Source organism: Bombina bombina, chromosome 2 (genome assembly GCF_027579735.1).
Source record: "Bombina bombina isolate aBomBom1 chromosome 2, aBomBom1.pri, whole genome shotgun sequence".
Classification (NCBI taxonomy): Eukaryota; Metazoa; Chordata; class Amphibia; order Anura; family Bombinatoridae; genus Bombina; species Bombina bombina.
The window spans coordinates 1,421,812,149-1,421,837,842 of NC_069500.1; positions in this window are offsets into that span (position 1 = coordinate 1,421,812,149).

Here is a 25,694-nt window from a genome sequence, read left to right on the forward strand (position 1 = left end):
GTGATAAAATGACCTCACTTGCAAGGGTCACAGGTATATGGATTCACATAGTATGTGAGTGACCATATCATTACTGCAGGACTCACATTACAGCTGGTCTGTTGTGCTCATTTGTTCCTTGTTACAAGCAAATGACAACAGGCAGGGTGTGTATGTTGTGTGCACTGTGCGTGGGATTGTGCTAAGGTTTATATATTTTTGTAGCACTTCATTGCAGAATGAATGAATGACTCTGGCCAAGTGTATCTTCTGGTTAGGATGGAGGGGAACAAGAGGGTACTGTTTAGAAAATTATTTATGGTCCCTGAAGGATAAATAGAAACAGAAAATGAATAGTGAATGGGAGGGAAGATGAGAATAAGAAAGATTGATCACTGCTGCAGAAAACATCTGGAATTGTTCTTGAAAAGGAGGAGCTGAGAACTTCTCCTGGGAAGAAAAACAAATGATTCAAGAATCTGAGAAAAGGAAAAGTCTTCCAGGCAAACAATCACTTCCCTCTGTCATCCAGGTTATGTGCTTCAAAAACCAGCAGCCTGTGCAGACCTGTGCTGGTCTCTCAAGAAATCAGCTTGTTTATAACTTACACGTGTTAGTCTGACATCCACTGGAGAGCAATGTAGAGTTATATATTAACAGGACTCTCACAGTACAGGGTTGTACATGAGCAGGACTCTCACAGTACAGGGTTGTACATGAGCAGCCCTCTCACTATAAAATTGTACAGGTAAGTACAAGCACAATGTACAAGCACCAAGGTAACCCCCACCAATGGGGTTGCAAATTTTTTGCAGGTGTGCAAGCTAACAGACCGGCACCACGGTATGGAAAAATTGAACTGTTCCAAAAGTAGTATAGCAGCACTACCAATTTAATAAAAAGATTACTTTATTAAGCCAACATAAAACATACAACGTTTCGGATTTTCATCCTTAGACATGATTAAGGATGAAAATCCGAAACATTGTTTTATGTTGGCTTAATAAAGTAATCTTTTTATTAAATTGGTGGTGCTGCTATACTACTTTTGGAACTATAAAATGGTACACAAGTAGGACTCTCACTATAAAATTGTACACAAGTAGGACTCTCACTATAAAATTGTACATGAGCAGGACTCTCACTATAAAATTGTACATGAGCAGGACTCTCACTATAAAATTGTACATGAGCAGGACTCTCACTATATAATTATACATGAGCAGGACTATCACTATATAACTATACATGAGAAGGACTCTCACTATATAATTATACATGAGCAGGACTCTCACTATATAATTATACATGAGCAGGACTCTCACTATATAATTGTACATGAGCAGGACTCTCATTATAAAATTGTACATGAGCAGGACTACACTATATGATTATACATGAGCAGGACTCTCACTATATAATTGTACATGAGCAGGACTCTCACTATAAAATTGTACATGAGCAGGACTCTCACTATATAATTATACATGAGCAGGACTCTCACTATAAAATTGTACATGAGAAGGACTCTCACTATAAAATTGTACATGAGCAGGACTCTCACTATAAAATTGTACATGAGCAGGACTCTCACTATATAATTATACATGAGCAGGACTCTCACTATATAATTATACATGAGAAGGACTCTCACTATATAATTATACATGAGCAGGACTCTCACTATATAATTATATATGAGCAGGACTCTCACTATATAATTATACATGAGCAGGACTATCACTATATAATTATACATAAGCAGGACTCTCACTATATAATTGTACATGAGAAGGACTATTACTATATTATTGTACATAAGCAGAACTCTCACTATATAATTATACATGAGCAGGACTCTCACTATATAATTATACATGAGCAGGACTATCACTATATAATTGTACATGAGCAGGACTCTCACTATATAATTGTACATGAGCAGGACTCTCACTATAAAATTGTACATGAGCAGAACTCTCACTATATAATTATACATGAGCAGGACTCTCACTATATAATTGTACATGAGCAGGACTCTCACTGTATAATTGTACATGAGCAGGACTCTCACTATAAAATTGTACATGAGCAGGACTACACTATATAATTATACATGAGCAGGACTCTCACTATATAATTGTACATGAGCAGGACTCTCACTGTATAATTGTACATGAGCAGGACTCTCACTATAAAATTGTACATGAGCAGGACTACACTATATAATTAAACATGAGCAGGACTCTAACTATATAATTATACATGAGCAGGACTCTCAATTTATAAATATACATGAGTAGGACTACTTCTATAAAATTGTACATGAGCAGGACTCTCACTATATAATTGTACATGAGTAGGACTCTCACTATATTATTGTACATAAGCAGGACTCTCACTATATTATAATACATGAGCAGGACTCTCACTATATAATTATACACAAGTAGGACTCTCACTATATAATTATACATGAGCAGGAAACTCACAATATAATTATACATGAGCAGGACTATCACTATATAAATGTACATGAGCATGACTCTCACTATATAACTATACATGAGCAGGACTCTCACTATATAATTGTACATAAGCAGGACTCTCACTATATAATTATACATGAGCAGGACTACCACTATATAATTATACATGAGCAGTACTCTCACTTTATAATAATACGTGAGTAGAACTACCACTATATAATTGTACATGAGCAGGACTCTCACTATATAATTTTACATGAGCAGTACTCTCACTTTATAATAATACGTGAGTAGAACTACCACTATATAATTGTACATGAGCAGGACTCTCACTATATAATTGTACATGAGAAGGACTATTACTATATTATGGTACATAAGCAGGACTCTCACTATATAATTATACATGAGCAGGACTCTCACTATATAATTGTACATGAGAAGGACTCTCACTATATAATTATACATGAGCAGGACTCTCACTATATAAATATACATGAGCAGGACTCTCATTTTATAAATATACATGAGCAGGACTACTTCTATAAAATTGTACATGAGCAGGACTACACTATATAATTAAACATGAGCAGGACTCTCACTATATAATTATACATGAGCAGGACTCTCAATTTATAAATATACATGAGCAGGACTACTTCTATAAAATTGTACATGAGCAGGACTCTCACTATAAAATTGTACATGAGCAGGACTCTCACTATATAATTGTACATGAGCAGGACTCTCACTATATTATTATACATGAGCAGGACTATCACTATATAATTATACATAAGCAGGACTCTCACTGTATAATTTTACATGAGCAGGACTCTCACTATATAATTGTACATGAGCAGGACTATCACTATATAATAATACATGAGCAGCACTCTCACTATATTATTGTACATGAGCAGGACTCTCACTATATAATTATACATGAGCAGGACTCTCACTATATAATTGTACATGAGAAGGAATCTCACTATATAATTGTATGTGAGCAGGACTCTCACTATATAAAACTTGTACATGAGCAGGACTCTCACTATATAATTATACATGAGTAGGACTCTTACTATATAATTATACATGAGCAGGACTCTCACTATATTATTATATATGAGCAGGACTCTCACTATATAATTATACATGAGCAGGACTATCACTATATAATTATACATAAGCAGGACTCTCACTATATAATTGTACATGAGAAGGACTATTACTATATTATTGTACATAAGCAGAACTCTCACTATATAATTATACATGAGCAGGACTCTCACTATATAATTATACATGAGCAGGACTATCACTATATAATTGTACATGAGCAGGACTCTCACTATATAATTGTACATGAGCAGGACTCTCACTATAAAATTGTACATGAGCAGAACTCTCACTATATAATTATACATGAGCAGGACTATCACTATATAATTGTACATGAGCAGGACTCTCACTATATAATTGTACATGAGCAGGACTCTCACTATATAATTGTACATGAGCAGGACTCTCACTATATAATTATACATGAGCAGGACTCTCACTATATAATTGTACATGAGCAGGACTCTCACTGTATAATTGTACATGAGCAGGACTCTCACTATATAATTGTACATGAGCAGGACTACACTATATAATTATACATGAGCAGGACTCTCACTATATAATTGTACATGAGCAGGACTCTCACTTTATAATTGTACATGAGCAGGACTCTCACTATAAAATTGTACATGAGCAGGACTACACTATATAATTAAACATGAGCAGGACTCTCACTATATAATTATACATGAGCAGGACTCTCAATTTATAAATATACATGAGTAGGACTACTTCTATAAAATTGTACATGAGCAGGACTCTCACTATATAATTGTACATGAGTAGGACTCTCACTATATTATTGTACATAAGCAGGACTCTCACTATATAATTATACATGAGCAGGACTCTCACTATATAATTATACACAAGTAGGACTCTCACTATATAATTATACATGAGCAGGAAACTCACAATATAATTATACATGAGCAGGACTATCACTATATAAATGTACATGAGCATGACTCTCACTATATAACTATACATGAGCAGGACTCTCACTATATAATTGTACATAAGCAGGACTCTCACTATATAATTATACATGAGCAGGACTACCACTATATAATTATACATGAGCAGTACTCTCACTTTATAATAATAAGTGAGTAGAACTACCACTATATAATTGTACATGAGCAGGACTCTCACTATATAATTTTACATGAGCAGTACTCTCACTTTATAATAATACGTGAGTAGAACTACCACTATATAATTGTACATGAGCAGGACTCTCACTATATAATTGTACATGAGAAGGACTATTACTATATTATGGTACATAAGCAGGACTCTCACTATATAATTATACATGAGCAGGACTCTCACTATATAATTGTACATGAGAAGGACTCTCACTATATAATTATACATGAGCAGGACTCTCACTATATAAATATACATGAGCAGGACTCTCATTTTATAAATATACATGAGCAGGACTACTTCTATAAAATTGTACATGAGCAGGACTACACTATATAATTAAACATGAGCAGGACTCTCACTATATAATTATACATGAGCAGGACTCTCAATTTATAAATATACATGAGCAGGACTACTTCTATAAAATTGTACATGAGCAGGACTCTCACTATAAAATTGTACATGAGCAGGACTCTCACTATATAATTGTACATGAGCAGGACTCTCACTATATTATTATACATGAGCAGGACTATCACTATATAATTATACATAAGCAGGACTCTCACTGTATAATTTTACATGAGCAGGACTCTCACTATATAATTGTACATGAGCAGGACTATCACTATATAATAATACATGAGCAGGACTCTCACTATATTATTGTACATGAGCAGGACTCTCACTATATAATTATACATGAGCAGGACTCTCACTATATAATTATACATGAGCAGGACTATCACTATATAATTGTACATGAGCAGGACTCTCACTATAAAATTGTACATGAGCAGAACTCTCACTATATAATTATACATGAGCAGGACTCTCACTATATAATTGTACATGAGCAGGACTCTCACTGTATAATTGTACATGAGCAGGACTCTCACTATAAAATTGTACATGAGCAGGACTACACTATATAATTATACATGAGCAGGACTCTCACTATATAATTGTACATGAGCAGGACTCTCACTGTATAATTGTACATGAGCAGGACTCTCACTATAAAATTGTACATGAGCAGGACTACACTATATAATTAAACATGAGCAGGACTCTCACTATATAATTATACATGAGCAGGATTCTCAATTTATAAATATACATGAGTAGGACTACTTCTATAAAATTGTACATGAGCAGGACTCTCACTATATAATTGTACATGAGTAGGACTCTCACTATATTATTGTACATAAGCAGGACTCTCACTATATTATAATACATGAGCAGGACTCTCACTATATAATTATACACAAGTAGGACTCTCACTATATAATTATACATGAGCAGGAAACTCACAATATAATTATACATGAGCAGGACTATCACTATATAAATGTACATGAGCATGACTCTCACTATATAACTATACATGAGCAGGACTCTCACTATATAATTGTACATAAGCAGGACTCTCACTATATAATTATACATGAGCAGGACTACCACTATATAATTATACATGAGCAGTACTCTCACTTTATAATAATACGTGAGTAGAACTACCACTATATAATTGTACATGAGCAGGACTCTCACTATATAATTTTACATGAGCAGTACTCTCACTTTATAATAATACGTGAGTAGAACTACCACTATATAATTGTACATGAGCAGGACTCTCACTATATAATTGTACATGAGAAGGACTATTACTATATTATGGTACATAAGCAGGACTCTCACTATATAATTATACATGAGCAGGACTCTCACTATATAATTGTACATGAGAAGGACTCTCACTATATAATTATACATGAGCAGGACTCTCACTATATAAATATACATGAGCAGGACTCTCAGTATATAAATATACATGAGCAGGACTACTTCTATAAAATTGTACATGAGCAGGACTACACTATATAATTAAACATGAGCAGGACTCTCACTATATAATTATACATGAGCAGGACTCTCAATTTATAAATATACATGAGCAGGACTACTTCTATAAAATTGTACATGAGCAGGACTCTCACTATAAAATTGTACATGAGCAGGACTCTCACTATATAATTGTACATGAGCAGGACTCTCACTATATTATTATACATGAGCAGGACTATCACTATATAATTATACATAAGCAGGACTCTCACTGTATAATTTTACATGAGCAGGACTCTCACTATATAATTGTACATGAGCAGGACTATCACTATATAATAATACATGAGCAGGACTCTCACTATATTATTGTACATGAGCAGGACTCTCACTATATAATTATACATGAGCAGGACTCTCACTATATAATTGTACATGAGAAGGAATCTCACTATATAATTGTATGTGAGCAGGACTCTCACTATATAAACTTGTACATGAGCAGGACTCTCACTATATAATTATACATGAGTAGGACTCTTACTATATAATTATACATGAGCAGGACTCTCACTATATTATTATATATGAGCAGGACTCTCACTATATAATTATACATGAGCAGGACTATCACTATATAATTATACATAAGCAGGACTCTCACTATATAATTGTACATGAGAAGGACTATTACTATATTATTGTACATAAGCAGAACTCTCACTATATAATTATACATGAGCAGGACTCTCACTATATAATTATACATGAGCAGGACTATCACTATATAATTGTACATGAGCAGGACTCTCACTATATAATTGTACATGAGCAGGACTCTCACTATAAAATTGTACATGAGCAGAACTCTCACTATATAATTATACATGAGCAGGACTATCACTATATAATTGTACATGAGCAGGACTCTCACTATATAATTGTACATGAGCAGGACTCTCACTATAAAATTGTACATGAGCAGAACTCTCACTATATAATTATACATGAGCAGGACTCTCACTATATAATTGTACATGAGCAGGACTCTCACTGTATAATTGTACATGAGCAGGACTCTCACTATAAAATTGTACATGAGCAGGACTACACTATATAATTATACATGAGCAGGACTCTCACTATATAATTGTACATGAGCAGGACTCTCACTGTATAATTGTACATGAGCAGGACTCTCACTATAAAATTGTACATGAGCAGGACTACACTATATAATTAAACATGAGCAGGACTCTCACTATATAATTATACATGAGCAGGACTCTCAATTTATAAATATACATGAGTAGGACTACTTCTATAAAATTGTACATGAGCAGGACTCTCACTATATAATTGTACATGAGCAGGACTCTCACTATATAATTATACATGAGCAGGACTATCACTATATAATTGTACATGAGCAGGACTCTCACTATATAATTGTACATGAGCAGGACTCTCACTATAAAATTGTACATGAGCAGAACTCTCACTATATAATTATACATGAGCAGGACTATCACTATATAATTGTACATGAGCAGGACTCTCACTATATAATTGTACATGAGCAGGACTCTCACTATAAAATTGTACATGAGCAGAACTCTCACTATATAATTATACATGAGCAGGACTCTCACTATATAATTGTACATGAGCAGGACTCTCACTGTATAATTGTACATGAGCAGGACTCTCACTATAAAATTGTACATGAGCAGGACTACACTATATAATTATACATGAGCAGGACTCTCACTATATAATTGTACATGAGCAGGACTCTCACTGTATAATTGTACATGAGCAGGACTCTCACTATAAAATTGTACATGAGCAGGACTACACTATATAATTAAACATGAGCAGGACTCTCACTATATAATTATACATGAGCAGGACTCTCAATTTATAAATATACATGAGTAGGACTACTTCTATAAAATTGTACATGAGCAGGACTCTCACTATATAATTGTACATGAGTAGGACTCTCACTATATTATTGTACATAAGCAGGACTCTCACTATATTATAATACATGAGCAGGACTCTCACTATATTATTGTACATAAGCAGGACTCTCACTATATTATAATACATGAGCAGGACTCTCACTATATAATTATACACAAGTAGGACTCTCACTATATAATTATACATGAGCAGGAAACTCACAATATAATTATACATGAGCAGGACTATCACTATATAAATGTACATGAGCATGACTCTCACTATATAACTATACATGAGCAGGACTCTCACTATATAATTGTACATAAGCAGGACTCTCACTATATAATTATACATGAGCAGGACTACCACTATATAATTATACATGAGCAGTACTCTCACTTTATAATAATACGTGAGTAGAACTACCACTATATAATTGTACATGAGCAGGACTCTCACTATATAATTTTACATGAGCAGTACTCTCACTTTATAATAATACGTGAGTAGAACTACCACTATATAATTGTACATGAGCAGGACTCTCACTATATAATTGTACATGAGAAGGACTATTACTATATTATTGTACATAAGCAGGACTCTCACTATATAATTATACATGAGCAGGACTCTCACTATATAATTGTACATGAGAAGGACTCTCACTATATAATTATACATGAGCAGGACTCTCACTATATAAATATACATGAGCAGGACTCTCATTTTATAAATATACATGAGCAGGACTACTTCTATAAAATTGTACATGAGCAGGACTACACTATATAATTAAACATGAGCAGGACTCTCACTATATAATTATACATGAGCAGGACTCTCAATTTATAAATATACATGAGCAGGACTACTTCTATAAAATTGTACATGAGCAGGACTCTCACTATATAATTGTACATGAGCAGGACTCTCACTATATAATTGTACATGAGCAGGACTCTCACTATATTATTATACATGAGCAGGACTATCACTATATAATTATACATAAGCAGGACTCTCACTGTATAATTTTACATGAGCAGGACTCTCACTATATAATTGTACATGAGCAGGACTATCACTATATAATAATACATGAGCAGGACTCTCACTATATTATTGTACATGAGCAGGACTCTCACTATATAATTATACATGAGCAGGACTCTCACTATATAATTGTACATGAGAAGGAATCTCACTATATAATTGTATGTGAGCAGGACTCTCACTATATAAACTTGTACATGAGCAGGACTCTCACTATATAATTATACATGAGTAGGACTCTTACTATATAATTATACATGAGCAGGACTCTCACTATATTATTATATATGAGCAGGACTCTCACTATATAATTATACATGAGCAGGACTATCACTATATAATTATACATAAGCAGGACTCTCACTATATAATTGTACATGAGAAGGACTATTACTATATTATTGTACATAAGCAGAACTCTCACTATATAATTATACATGAGCAGGACTCTCACTATATAATTATACATGAGCAGGACTATCACTATATAATTGTACATGAGCAGGACTCTCACTATATAATTGTACATGAGCAGGACTCTCACTATAAAATTGTACATGAGCAGAACTCTCACTATATAATTATACATGAGCAGGACTCTCACTATATAATTGTACATGAGCAGGACTCTCACTATATAATTGTACATGAGCAGGACTCTCACTATAAAATTGTACATGAGCAGAACTCTCACTATATAATTATACATGAGCAGGACTCTCACTATATAATTGTACATGAGCAGGACTCTCACTGTATAATTGTACATGAGCAGGACTCTCACTATAAAATTGTACATGAGCAGGACTACACTATATAATTATACATGAGCAGGACTCTCACTATATAATTGTACATGAGCAGGACTCTCACTGTATAATTGTACATGAGCAGGACTCTCACTATAAAATTGTACATGAGCAGGACTACACTATATAATTAAACATGAGCAGGACTCTCACTATATAATTATACATGAGCAGGACTCTCAATTTATAAATATACATGAGTAGGACTACTTCTATAAAATTGTACATGAGCAGGACTCTCACTATATAATTGTACATGAGCAGGACTCTCACTATATAATTATACATGAGCAGGACTATCACTATATAATTGTACATGAGCAGGACTCTCACTATATAATTGTACATGAGCAGGACTCTCACTATAAAATTGTACATGAGCAGAACTCTCACTATATAATTATACATGAGCAGGACTATCACTATATAATTGTACATGAGCAGGACTCTCACTATATAATTGTACATGAGCAGGACTCTCACTATATAATTGTACATGAGCAGAACTCTCACTATATAATTATACATGAGCAGGACTCTCACTATATAATTGTACATGAGCAGGACTCTCACTATATAATTGTACATGAGCAGGACTCTCACTATAAAATTGTACATGAGCAGGACTACACTATATAATTATACATGAGCAGGACTCTCACTATATAATTGTACATGAGCAGGACTCTCACTGTATAATTGTACATGAGCAGGACTCTCACTATAAAATTGTACATGAGCAGGACTACACTATATAATTAAACATGAGCAGGACTCTCACTATATAATTATACATGAGCAGGACTCTCAATTTATAAATATACATGAGTAGGACTACTTCTATAAAATTGTACATGAGCAGGACTCTCACTATATAATTGTACATGAGTAGGACTCTCACTATATTATTGTACATAAGCAGGACTCTCACTATATTATAATACATGAGCAGGACTCTCACTATATAATTATACACAAGTAGGACTCTCACTATATAATTATACATGAGCAGGAAACTCACAATATAATTATACATGAGCAGGACTATCACTATATAAATGTACATGAGCATGACTCTCACTATATAACTATACATGAGCAGGACTCTCACTATATAATTGTACATAAGCAGGACTCTCACTATATAATTATACATGAGCAGGACTACCACTATATAATTATACATGAGCAGTACTCTCACTATATAATAATACGTGAGTAGAACTACCACTATATAATTGTACATGAGCAGGACTCTCACTATATAATTTTACATGAGCAGTACTCTCACTTTATAATAATACGTGAGTAGAACTACCACTATATAATTGTACATGAGCAGGACTCTCACTATATAATTGTACATGAGAAGGACTATTACTATATTATGGTACATAAGCAGGACTCTCACTATATAATTATACATGAGCAGGACTCTCACTATATAATTGTACATGAGAAGGACTCTCACTATATAATTATACATGAGCAGGACTCTCACTATATAAATATACATGAGCAGGACTCTCATTTTATAAATATACATGAGCAGGACTACTTCTATAAAATTGTACATGAGCAGGACTACACTATATAATTAAACATGAGCAGGACTCTCACTATATAATTATACATGAGCAGGACTCTCAATTTATAAATATACATGAGCAGGACTACTTCTATAAAATTGTACATGAGCAGGACTCTCACTATAAAATTGTACATGAGCAGGACTCTCACTATATAATTGTACATGAGCAGGACTCTCACTATATTATTATACATGAGCAGGACTCTCACTATATAATTATACATAAGCAGGACTCTCACTGTATAATTTTACATGAGCAGGACTCTCACTATATAATTGTACATGAGCAGGACTATCACTATATAATTATACATGAGCAGGACTCTCACTATATTATTGTACATGAGCAGGACTCTCACTATATAATTATACATGAGCAGGACTCTCACTATATAATTATACATGAGCAGGACTATCACTATATAATTGTACATGAGCAGGACTCTCACTATATAATTGTACATGAGCAGGACTCTCACTATAAAATTGTACATGAGCAGAACTCTCACTATATAATTATACATGAGCAGGACTCTCACTATATAATTGTACATGAGCAGGACTCTCACTATATAATTGTACATGAGCAGGACTCTCACTATAAAATTGTACATGAGCAGGACTACACTATATAATTATACATGAGCAGGACTCTCACTATAAAATTGTACATGAGCAGGACTCTCACTATATAATTGTACATGAGCAGGACTCTCACTATAAAATTGTACATGAGCAGGACTACACTATATAATTATACATGAGCAGGACTCTCACTATATAATTATACATGAGCAGGACTCTCAATTTATAAATATACATGAGTAGGACTACTTCTATAAAATTGTACATGAGCAGGACTCTCACTATATAATTGTACATGAGTAGGACTCTCACTATATTATTGTACATAAGCAGGACTCTCACTATATTATTATACATGAGCAGGACTCTCACTATATAATTATACACAAGTAGGACTCTCACTATATAATTATACATGAGCAGGAAACTCACAATATAATTATACATGAGCAGGACTATCACTATATAAATGTACATGAGCATGACTCTCACTATATAACTATACATGAGCAGGACTCTCACTATATAATTGTACATAAGCAGGACTCTCACTATATAATTATACATGAGCAGGACTACCACTATATAATTATACATGAGCAGTACTCTCACTTTATAATAATACGTGAGTAGAACTACCACTATATAATTGTACATGAGCAGGACTCTCACTATATAATTTTACATGAGCAGTACTCTCACTTTATAATAATACGTGAGTAGAACTACCACTATATAATTGTACATGAGCAGGACTCTCACTATATAATTGTACATGAGAAGGACTATTACTATATTATGGTACATAAGCAGGACTCTCACTATATAATTATACATGAGCAGGACTCTCACTATATAATTGTACATGAGAAGGACTCTCACTATATAATTATACATGAGCAGGACTCTCACTATATAAATATACATGAGCAGGACTCTCATTTTATAAATATACATGAGCAGGACTACTTGTATAAAATTGTACATGAGCAGGACTACACTATATAATTAAACATGAGCAGGACTCTCACTATATAATTATACATGAGCAGGACTCTCAATTTATAAATATACATGAGCAGGACTACTTCTATAAAATTGTACATGAGCAGGACTCTCACTATATAATTGTACATGAGCAGGACTCTCACTATATAATTGTACATGAGCAGGACTCTCACTATATTATTATACATGAGCAGGACTATCACTATATAATTATACATAAGCAGGACTCTCACTATATAATTTTACATGAGCAGGACTCTCACTATATAATTGTACATGAGCAGGACTCTCACTATATAATTATACATGAGCAGGACTCTCACTATATTATTGTACATGAGCAGGACTCTCACTATATAATTATACATGAGCAGGACTCTCACTATATAATTGTACATGAGAAGGACTCTCACTATATAATTGTATGTGAGCAGGACTCTCACTATAAAATTGTACATGAGCAGAACTCTCACTATATAATTATACATGAGCAGGACTCTCACTATATAATTGTACATGAGCAGGACTCTCACTGTATAATTGTACATGAGCAGGACTCTCACTATAAAATTGTACATGAGCAGGACTACACTATATAATTATACATGAGCAGGACTCTCACTATATAATTGTACATGAGCAGGACTCTCACTGTATAATTGTACATGAGCAGGACTCTCACTATAAAATTGTACATGAGCAGGACTACACTATATAATTAAACATGAGCAGGACTCTCACTATATAATTATACATGAGCAGGACTCTCAATTTATAAATATACATGAGTAGGACTACTTCTATAAAATTGTACATGAGCAGGACTCTCACTATATAATTGTACATGAGTAGGACTCTCACTATATTATTGTACATAAGCAGGACTCTCACTATATTATAATACATGAGCAGGACTCTCACTATATAATTATACACAAGTAGGACTCTCACTATATAATTATACATGAGCAGGAAACTCACAATATAATTATACATGAGCAGGACTATCACTATATAAATGTACATGAGCATGACTCTCACTATATAACTATACATGAGCAGGACTCTCACTATATAATTGTACATGAGCAGGACTCTCAATTTATAAATATACATGAGTAGGACTACTTCTATAAAATTGTACATGAGCAGGACTCTCACTATATAATTGTACATGAGTAGGACTCTCACTATATTATTGTACATAAGCAGGACTCTCACTATATTATAATACATGAGCAGGACTCTCACTATATAATTATACACAAGTAGGACTCTCACTATATAATTATACATGAGCAGGAAACTCACAATATAATTATACATGAGCAGGACTATCACTATATAAATGTACATGAGCATGACTCTCACTATATAACTATACATGAGCAGGACTCTCACTATATAATTGTACATAAGCAGGACTCTCACTATATAATTATACATGAGCAGGACTACCACTATATAATTATACATGAGCAGTACTCTCACTTTATAATAATACGTGAGTAGAACTACCACTATATAATTGTACATGAGCAGGACTCTCACTATATAATTTTACATGAGCAGGACTCTCACTTTATAATAATACGTGAGTAGAACTACCACTATATAATTGTACATGAGCAGGACTCTCACTATATAATTGTACATGAGAAGGACTATTACTATATTATGGTACATAAGCAGGACTCTCACTATATAATTATACATGAGCAGGACTCTCACTATATAATTGTACATGAGAAGGACTCTCACTATATAATTATACATGAGCAGGACTCTCACTATATAAATATACATGAGCAGGACTCTCATTTTATAAATATACATGAGCAGGACTACTTCTATAAAATTGTACATGAGCAGGACTACACTATATAATTAAACATGAGCAGGACTCTCACTATATAATTATACATGAGCAGGACTCTCAATTTATAAATATACATGAGCAGGACTACTTCTATAAAATTGTACATGAGCAGGACTCTCACTATAAAATTGTACATGAGCAGGACTCTCACTATATAATTGTACATGAGCAGGACTCTCACTATATTATTATACATGAGCAGGACTATCACTATATAATTATACATAAGCAGGACTCTCACTGTATAATTTTACATGAGCAGGACTCTCACTATATAATTGTACATGAGCAGGACTATCACTATATAATAATACATGAGCAGGACTCTCACTATATAATTGTACATGAGCAGGACTCTCACTATATAATTATACATGAGCAGGACTCTCACTATATAATTATACATGAGCAGGACTATCACTATATAATTGTACATGAGCAGGACTCTCACTATATAATTGTACATGAGCAGGACTCTCACTATAAAATTGTACATGAGCAGAACTCTCACTATATAATTATACATGAGCAGGACTCTCACTATATAATTGTACATGAGCAGGACTCTCACTATATAATTGTACATGAGCAGGACTCTCACTATAAAATTGTACATGAGCAGGACTACACTATATAATTATACATGAGCAGGACTCTCACTATATAATTGTACATGAGCAGGACTCTCACTGTATAATTGTACATGAGCAGGACTCTCACTATAAAATTGTACATGAGCAGGACTACACTATATAATTAAACATGAGCAGGACTCTCACTATATAATTATACATGAGCAGGACTCTCAATATATAAATATACATGAGTAGGACTATCACTATATAATTGTACATGAGCAGGACTCTCACTATATAATTGTACATGAGTAGGACTCTCACTATATTATTGTACATAAGCAGGACTCTCACTATATTATAATACATGAGCAGGACTCTCACTATATAATTATACATGAGCAGGACTCTCACTATATAATTATACATGAGCAGGAAACTCACAATATAATTATACATGAGCAGGACTATCACTATATAAATGTACATGAGCATGACTCTCACTATATAACTATACATGAGCAGGACTCTCACTATATAATTGTACATAAGCAGGACTCTCACTATATAATTATACATGAGCAGGACTACCACTATATAATTATACATGAGCAGTACTCTCACTTTATAATAATACGTGAGTAGAACTACCACTATATAATTGTACATGAGCAGGACTCTCACTATATAATTTTACATGAGCAGTACTCTCACTTTATAATAATACGTGAGTAGAACTACCACTATATAATTGTACATGAGCAGGACTCTCACTATATAATTGTACATGAGCAGGACTCTCACTATATAATTGTACATAAGCAGGACTCTCACTATATAATTATACATGAGCAGGACTCTCACTATATAATTGTACATGAGAAGGACTCTCACTATATAATTATACATGAGCAGGACTCTCACTATATAAATATACATGAGCAGGACTCTCATTTTATAAATATACATGAGCAGGACTACTTGTATAAAATTGTACATGAGCAGGACTACACTATATAATTAAACATGAGCAGGACTCTCACTATATAATTATACATGAGCAGGACTCTCAATTTATAAATATACATGAGCAGGACTACTTCTATAAAATTGTACATGAGCAGGACTCTCACTATAAAATTGTACATGAGCAGGACTCTCACTATATAATTGTACATGAGCAGGACTCTCACTATATAATTGTACATGAGCAGGACTATCACTATATAATTATACATAAGCAGGACTCTCACTGTATAATTTTACATGAGCAGGACTCTCACTATATAATTGTACATGAGCAGGACTATCACTATATAATAATACATGAGCAGGACTCTCACTATATTATTGTACATGAGCAGGACTCTCACTATATAATTATACATGAGCAGGACTCTCACTATATAATTGTACATGAGAAGGAATCTCACTATATAATTGTATGTGAGCAGGACTCTCACTATAAAATTGTACATGAGCAGAACTCTCACTATATAATTATACATGAGCAGGACTCTCACTATATAATTGTACATGAGCAGGACTCTCACTGTATAATTGTACATGAGCAGGACTCTCACTATAAAATTGTACATGAGCAGGACTACACTATATAATTATACATGAGCAGGACTCTCACTATATAATTGTACATGAGCAGGACTCTCACTATATAATTGTACATGAGCAGGACTCTCACTATAAAATTGTACATGAGCAGGACTACACTATATAATTAAACATGAGCAGGACTCTCACTATATAATTATACATGAGCAGGACTCTCAATTTATAAATATACATGAGTAGGACTACTTCTATAAAATTGTACATGAGCAGGACTCTCACTATATAATTATACATGAGCAGGACTCTCACTATATTATTGTACATAAGCAGGACTCTCACTATATTATAATACATGAGCAGGACTCTCACTATATAATTATACACAAGTAGGACTCTCACTATATAATTATACATGAGCAGGAAACTCACAATATAATTATACATGAGCAGGACTATCACTATATAATTGTACATGAGCAGGACTCTCACTATATAACTATACATGAGCAGGACTCTCACTATATAATTGTACATAAGCAGGACTCTCACTATATAATTATACATGAGCAGGACTACCACTATATAATTATACATGAGCAGTACTCTCACTTTATAATAATACGTGAGTAGAACTACCACTATATAATTGTACATGAGCAGGACTCTCACTATATAATTTTACATGAGCAGTACTCTCACTTTATAATAATACGTGAGTAGAACTACCACTATATAATTGTACATGAGCAGGACTCTCACTATATAATTGTACATGAGAAGGACTATTACTATATTATGGTACATAAGCAGGACTCTCACTATATAATTATACATGAGCAGGACTCTCACTATATAATTATACATGAGCAGGACTCTCACTATATAATTATACATGAGCAGGACTCTCACTATATAAATATACATGAGCAGGACTCTCATTTTATAAATATACATGAGCAGGACTACTTCTATAAAATTGTACATGAGCAGGACTACACTATATAATTAAACATGAGCAGGACTCTCACTATATAATTATACATGAGCAGGACTCTCAATTTATAAATATACATGAGCAGGACTACTTCTATAAAATTGTACATGAGCAGGACTCTCACTATATAATTGTACATGAGCAGGACTCTCACTATATAATTGTACATGAGCAGGACTCTCACTATATTATTATACATGAGCAGGACTATCACTATATAATTATACATAAGCAGGACTCTCACTATATAATTATACATGAGCAGGACTCTCACTATATAATTATACATGAGCAGGACTATCACTATATAATAATACATGAGCAGGACTCTCACTATATTATTGTACATGAGCAGGACTCTCACTATATAATTATACATGAGCAGGACTCTCACTATATAATTGTACATGAGAAGGAATCTCACTATATAATTGTATGTGAGCAGGACTCTCACTATAAAATTGTACATGAGCAGAACTCTCACTATATAATTATACATGAGCAGGACTCTCACTATATAATTGTACATGAGCAGGACTCTCACTATATAATTGTACATGAGCAGGACTCTCACTATAAAATTGTACATGAGCAGGACTACACTATATAATTATACATGAGCAGGACTCTCACTATATAATTGTACATGAGCAGGACTCTCACTATATAATTGTACATGAGCAGGACTCTCACTATAAAATTGTACATGAGCAGGACTACACTATATAATTAAACATGAGCAGGACTCTCACTATATAATTATACATGAGCAGGACTCTCAATTTATAAATATACATGAGTAGGACTACTTCTATAAAATTGTACATGAGCAGGACTCTCACTATATAATTGTACATGAGTAGGACTCTCACTATATAATTGTACATAAGCAGGACTCTCACTATATTATAATACATGAGCAGGACTCTCACTATATAATTATACACAAGTAGGACTCTCACTATATAATTATACATGAGCAGGAAACTCACAATATAATTATACATGAGCAGGACTATCACTATATAAATGTACATGAGCATGACTCTCACTATATAACTATACATGAGCAGGACTCTCACTATATAATTGTACATAAGCAGGACTCTCACTATATAATTATACATGAGCAGGACTACCACTATATAATTATACATGAGCAGTACTCTCACTTTATAATAATACGTGAGTAGAACTACCACTATATAATTGTACATGAGCAGGACTCTCACTATATAATTATACATGAGCAGTACTCTCACTTTATAATAATACGTGAGTAGAACTACCACTATATAATTGTACATGAGCAGGACTCTCACTATATAATTGTACATGAGAAGGACTATTACTATATTATGGTACATAAGCAGGACTCTCACTATATAATTATACATGAGCAGGACTCTCACTATATAATTGTACATGAGAAGGACTCTCACTATATAATTATACATGAGCAGGACTCTCACTATATAAATATACATGAGCAGGACTCTCATTTTATAAATATACATGAGCAGGACTACTTCTATAAAATTGTACATGAGCAGGACTACACTATATAATTAAACATGAGCAGGACTCTCACTATATAATTATACATGAGCAGGACTCTCAATTTATAAATATACATGAGCAGGACTACTTCTATAAAATTGTACATGAGCAGGACTCTCACTATAAAATTGTACATGAGCAGGACTCTCACTATATAATTGTACATGAGCAGGACTCTCACTATATTATTATACATGAGCAGGACTATCACTATATAATTATACATAAGCAGGACTCTCACTGTATAATTTTACATGAGCAGGACTCTCACTATATAATTGTACATGAGCAGGACTATCACTATATAATAATACATGAGCAGGACTCTCACTATATTATTGTACATGAGCAGGACTCTCACTATATAATTATACATGAGCAGGACTCTCACTATATAATTATACATGAGCAGGACTATCACTATATAATTGTACATGAGCAGGACTCTCACTATATAATTGTACATGAGCAGGACTCTCACTATAAAATTGTACATGAGCAGGACTACACTATATAATTATACATGAGCAGGACTCTCACTATATAATTGTACATGAGCAGGACTCTCACTGTATAATTGTACATGAGCAGGACTCTCACTATAAAATTGTACATGAGCAGGACTACACTATATAATTAAACATGAGCAGGACTCTCACTATATAATTATACATGAGCAGGACTCTCAATTTATAAATATACATGAGTAGGACTACTTCTATAAAATTGTACATGAGCAGGACTCTCACTATATAATTGTACATGAGCAGGACTCTCACTATATAATTATACATGAGCAGGACTATCACTATATAATTGTACATGAGCAGGACTCTCACTATATAATTGAACATGAGCAGGACTCTCACTATAAAATTGTACATGAGCAGAACTCTCACTATATAATTATACATGAGCAGGACTATCACTATATAATTGTACATGAGCAGGACTCTCACTATATAATTGTACATGAGCAGGACTCTCACTATAAAATTGTACATGAGCAGAACTCTCACTATATAATTATACATGAGCAGGACTCTCACTATATAATTGTACATGAGCAGGACTCTCACTGTATAATTGTACATGAGCAGGACTCTCACTATAAAATTGTACATGAGCAGGACTACACTATATAATTATACATGAGCAGGACTCTCACTATATAATTGTACATGAGCAGGACTCTCACTGTATAATTGTACATGAGCAGGACTCTCACTGTATAATTGTACATGAGCAGGACTCTCACTATAAAATTGTACATGAGCAGGACTACACTATATAATTAAACATGAGCAGGACTCTCACTATATAATTATACATGAGCAGGACTCTCAATTTATAAATATACATGAGTAGGACTACTTCTATAAAATTGTACATAAGCAGGACTCTCACTATATTATAATACATGAGCAGGACTCTCACTATATAATTATACACAAGTAGGACTCTCACTATATAATTATACATGAGCAGGAAACTCACAATATAATTATACATGAGCAGGACTATCACTATATAAATGTACATGAGCATGACTCTCACTATATAACTATACATGAGCAGGACTCTCACTATATAATTGTACATAAGCAGGACTCTCACTATATAATTATACATGAGCAGGACTACCACTATATAATTATACATGAGCAGTACTCTCACTTTATAATAATACGTGAGTAGAACTACCACTATATAATTGTACATGAGCAGGACTCTCACTATATAATTTTACATGAGCAGTACTCTCACTTTATAATAATACGTGAGTAGAACTACCACTATATAATTGTACATGAGCAGGACTCTCACTATATAATTGTACATGAGAAGGACTATTACTATATTATGGTACATAAGCAGGACTCTCACTATATAATTATACATGAGCAGGACTCTCACTATATAATTGTACATGAGAAGGACTCTCACTATATAATTATACATGAGCAGGACTCTCACTATATAAATATACATGAGCAGGACTCTCATTTTATAAATATACATGAGCAGGACTACTTCTATAAAATTGTACATGAGCAGGACTACACTATATAATTAAACATGAGCAGGACTCTCACTATATAATTATACATGAGCAGGACTCTCAATTTATAAATATACATGAGCAGGACTACTTCTATAAAATTGTACATGAGCAGGACTCTCACTATAAAATTGTACATGAGCAGGACTCTCACTATATAATTGTACATGAGCAGGACTCTCACTATATTATTATACATGAGCAGGACTATCACTATATAATTATACATAAGCAGGACTCTCACTGTATAATTTTACATGAGCAGGACTCTCACTATATAATTGTACATGAGCAGGACTATCACTATATAATAATACATGAGCAGGACTCTCACTATATTATTGTACATGAGCAGGACTCTCACTATATAATTATACATGAGCAGGACTCTCACTATATAATTGTACATGAGAAGGAATCTCACTATATAATTGTATGTGAGCAGGACTCTCACTATATAAACTTGTACATGAGCAGGACTCTCACTATATAATTATACATGAGTAGGACTCTTACTATATAATTATACATGAGCAGGACTCTCACTATATTATTTTACATAAGCAGGTCTCTCACTATATTATTATACATGAGCATGACTCTCACTATATAATTATACATGAGCAGGACTCTCACTATATAAATATACATGAGCAGGACTCTCACTATATAATTATACATGAGCAGGACTCTCACTATATAATTATACATGAGAAGGACTCTCACTATATAATTATACATGAGCAGGACTCTCACTATATAATTATACATGAGCAGGACTCTCACTATATAATTATACATGAGCAGGACTATCACTATATAATTATACTTGAGCAGTACTATCACTATATAATTATACATGAGCAGGACTATCACTATATAATTATACATAAGCAGGACGCTCACTATATAATTGTACATGAGAAGGACTATTACTATATTATTGTACATAAGCAGGACTCTCACTATATAATTATACATGAGCAGGACTATCACTATATAATTATACATGAGCAGGACTCTCACTATATAATTGAACATGAGCAGGACTCTCACTATATAATTATACATGAGTAGGACTCTCACTATATTATTATACATGAGCAGGACTATCACTATATAACTATACATGAGCAGGACTCTCACTATATAATTATACATAAGCAGGATTCTCACTATATAATTATACATGAGCAGAACACTCTTCAGAGGATCAGGAAGGCGGCTGAGAGCAGGGGACTTAACTGGCTGTAGACTCAGATGCAGTCCATCCTGAAAGTTCTTCAAGAAGATACAGCGGCATTCCAGGCCTCCGGTTCGATTAAGTCCTGATGGTGGGCGATGTGCTGGAGGTGGCTGTAGGAGCAGCGCAAGTGCTGGGAGACGGGGGATCCAACCAGAAGTAGCGGCAAGCATGGCGGTTCATGTGGGCCTGTAGACGGCGATAGCATCAGTTGTGGTGAGCGGCGGGGATCCAGGGCTGAATGCCGCTCAGAGGCGGGTCACCAAGGGTAAGGAGAGGAGCGCATTGGTGGCGCATGGCACGTGTGAGCCTGAAGCGTTGGGGGATCAGCCTCAGAGGGGGTGTGAGGGTGACGGTCCAGGTGGGCCTGTTGAGGAATTTGGAGGGGTAATGGAGGATAGTAGGAGCGAAGGGGTGGATACATGGGGTATGAGTCAGGTGTAGGGAGTTGATTTGGGAGTTGAGGTTGGTGGTGCTTCACTGGTTCAGGATCGTGAGGTTAGGATTCAGGGTGTAGGACATTTTGCAGAAAGGGGTCTATCTTCAGGTAGGGTGTTAGTGGATGAAAGTTATGGTTTAGATGAGGAGGAGGATTTTTGAGCTAGAATCTGGGGATATGGCCCTTTATTTACATTTGTCTGATGGAGACTTTGTCCCCCTTCCCCTGAGGCAAATAAATAGTCTCGGAGGTTTTTGAAGGGAGTAACTGATTAGGCCTCTTCTGTAGGTAGACTGATGGGTTTCCAGACTTCCACTGGGGTCCCTGGTTCTTCAGGGATGGTTGAGGATTGCGGGGAAGGTACCTCACACAACAGTTTTTCTTTTACAGGATATGGAGATTCACAAGTATGGCCAGGGGATCGACCTAGCACTTCCGGGGTGGTAGAGGAAGGGGAAAGCCTGGAAGTGTATTCTTTAGACCTGCATGGTTCCTAGACGGAGTCCATTAGTCTGGAACCTGATGACTGTTTATTCCAAGAGGTCAGGCCTGTTAGTATTAGCTAGGCGAGACAGGTGGGTACGGCCTGGGTTGGAGAGTTGGCTATGGGGCAGATTGGGGCCAGGACATCTATGGCCAATAGTAGGAATAGCAGGGGCTGTGTTAGATGGCTGGGACAGCCTGGGGAAAATGCAGGGGCTGCAAGGGGAAGGTTGCGCAGGCAGACAGTGTCTGAAGTTGCCTGGTCTGGAGATTTGGGGGTAGTGGCACCTAAGAGGGGGAGAGGAGGTGTTACGGCTGGGGATCTCCCAGCATAATCAGAGATAGACGGGGAGGATGAGGTTTTCTTCCCCTGCTATTGCTATTATTGCTTGCTATTTTACAGAATCAATTACGGAAGCTGGATCAGCCTCGGCTTGCGGGGAGTGATTTGGCTGCCAGAATACCTAAAGGAGGTCAAGGGACAACGGAGCAACATAGGGGCCTAGGGACTTCATGAGTGGTCATCAGACGATGGACAACTGGACAGATGAGACAGGGTTACAGAATGTTGGGGGAGTAATTCTGCTGTAGGGAGTACTCGTGATTCTAAAAGTGAGTCTGTGGCAGGAAGGTTTGAGGGAGTTGTTGCTGAGGATAGAAGGCAGGAGGGTGGCTCCTACCGCTTCGGTGGAGAGGGCCTGGGTTCCTGCAGCTGGGATGGCAGGTGGCCCTGTAGTTGGGAGAGTGGAGTTAAGCAGTGAGGCACCCACGGTCAGCAAAGAAACGGGTGTTCTTGGAGCAAAGCCAGGGGTTGGGGCTGTTGGGGTGGCAGCTAGTGTTGTTGGTATATCTGTAGGGGGTTGGTTTCCTGAACAGGGTGTGGCCCTTTTCTATTATCTTGACGAGATAGCGGCTGCCCAGAGAACATATGGGGGAATGGCTTTGTGGGTGTACGATGAGCAGTTTAGGCAGCATTTGTTGGTCAAACCTGACATTAAGTGGGACGACCGGGGTTGTGGCTTAAAATTATGACGTCACTGCAGGCAATGCAGCCTTTTCAGACGGTTGTCAGCGGCCAATATGCTGAAGGGTCACCGACATCGGTCAAAAAAGGTTTTTGTTTTGCCTACAACAAGAAATAGGCAACAAGAGCCTTGGATGCCTTCGAGGCTATCCCCTTGGAAGACAAAATAAATTATGATGCATCCTAGCCTGATACACCATCATGCCGGTTGCTCACCAGCTGAAGTTCAGAGGTTTGA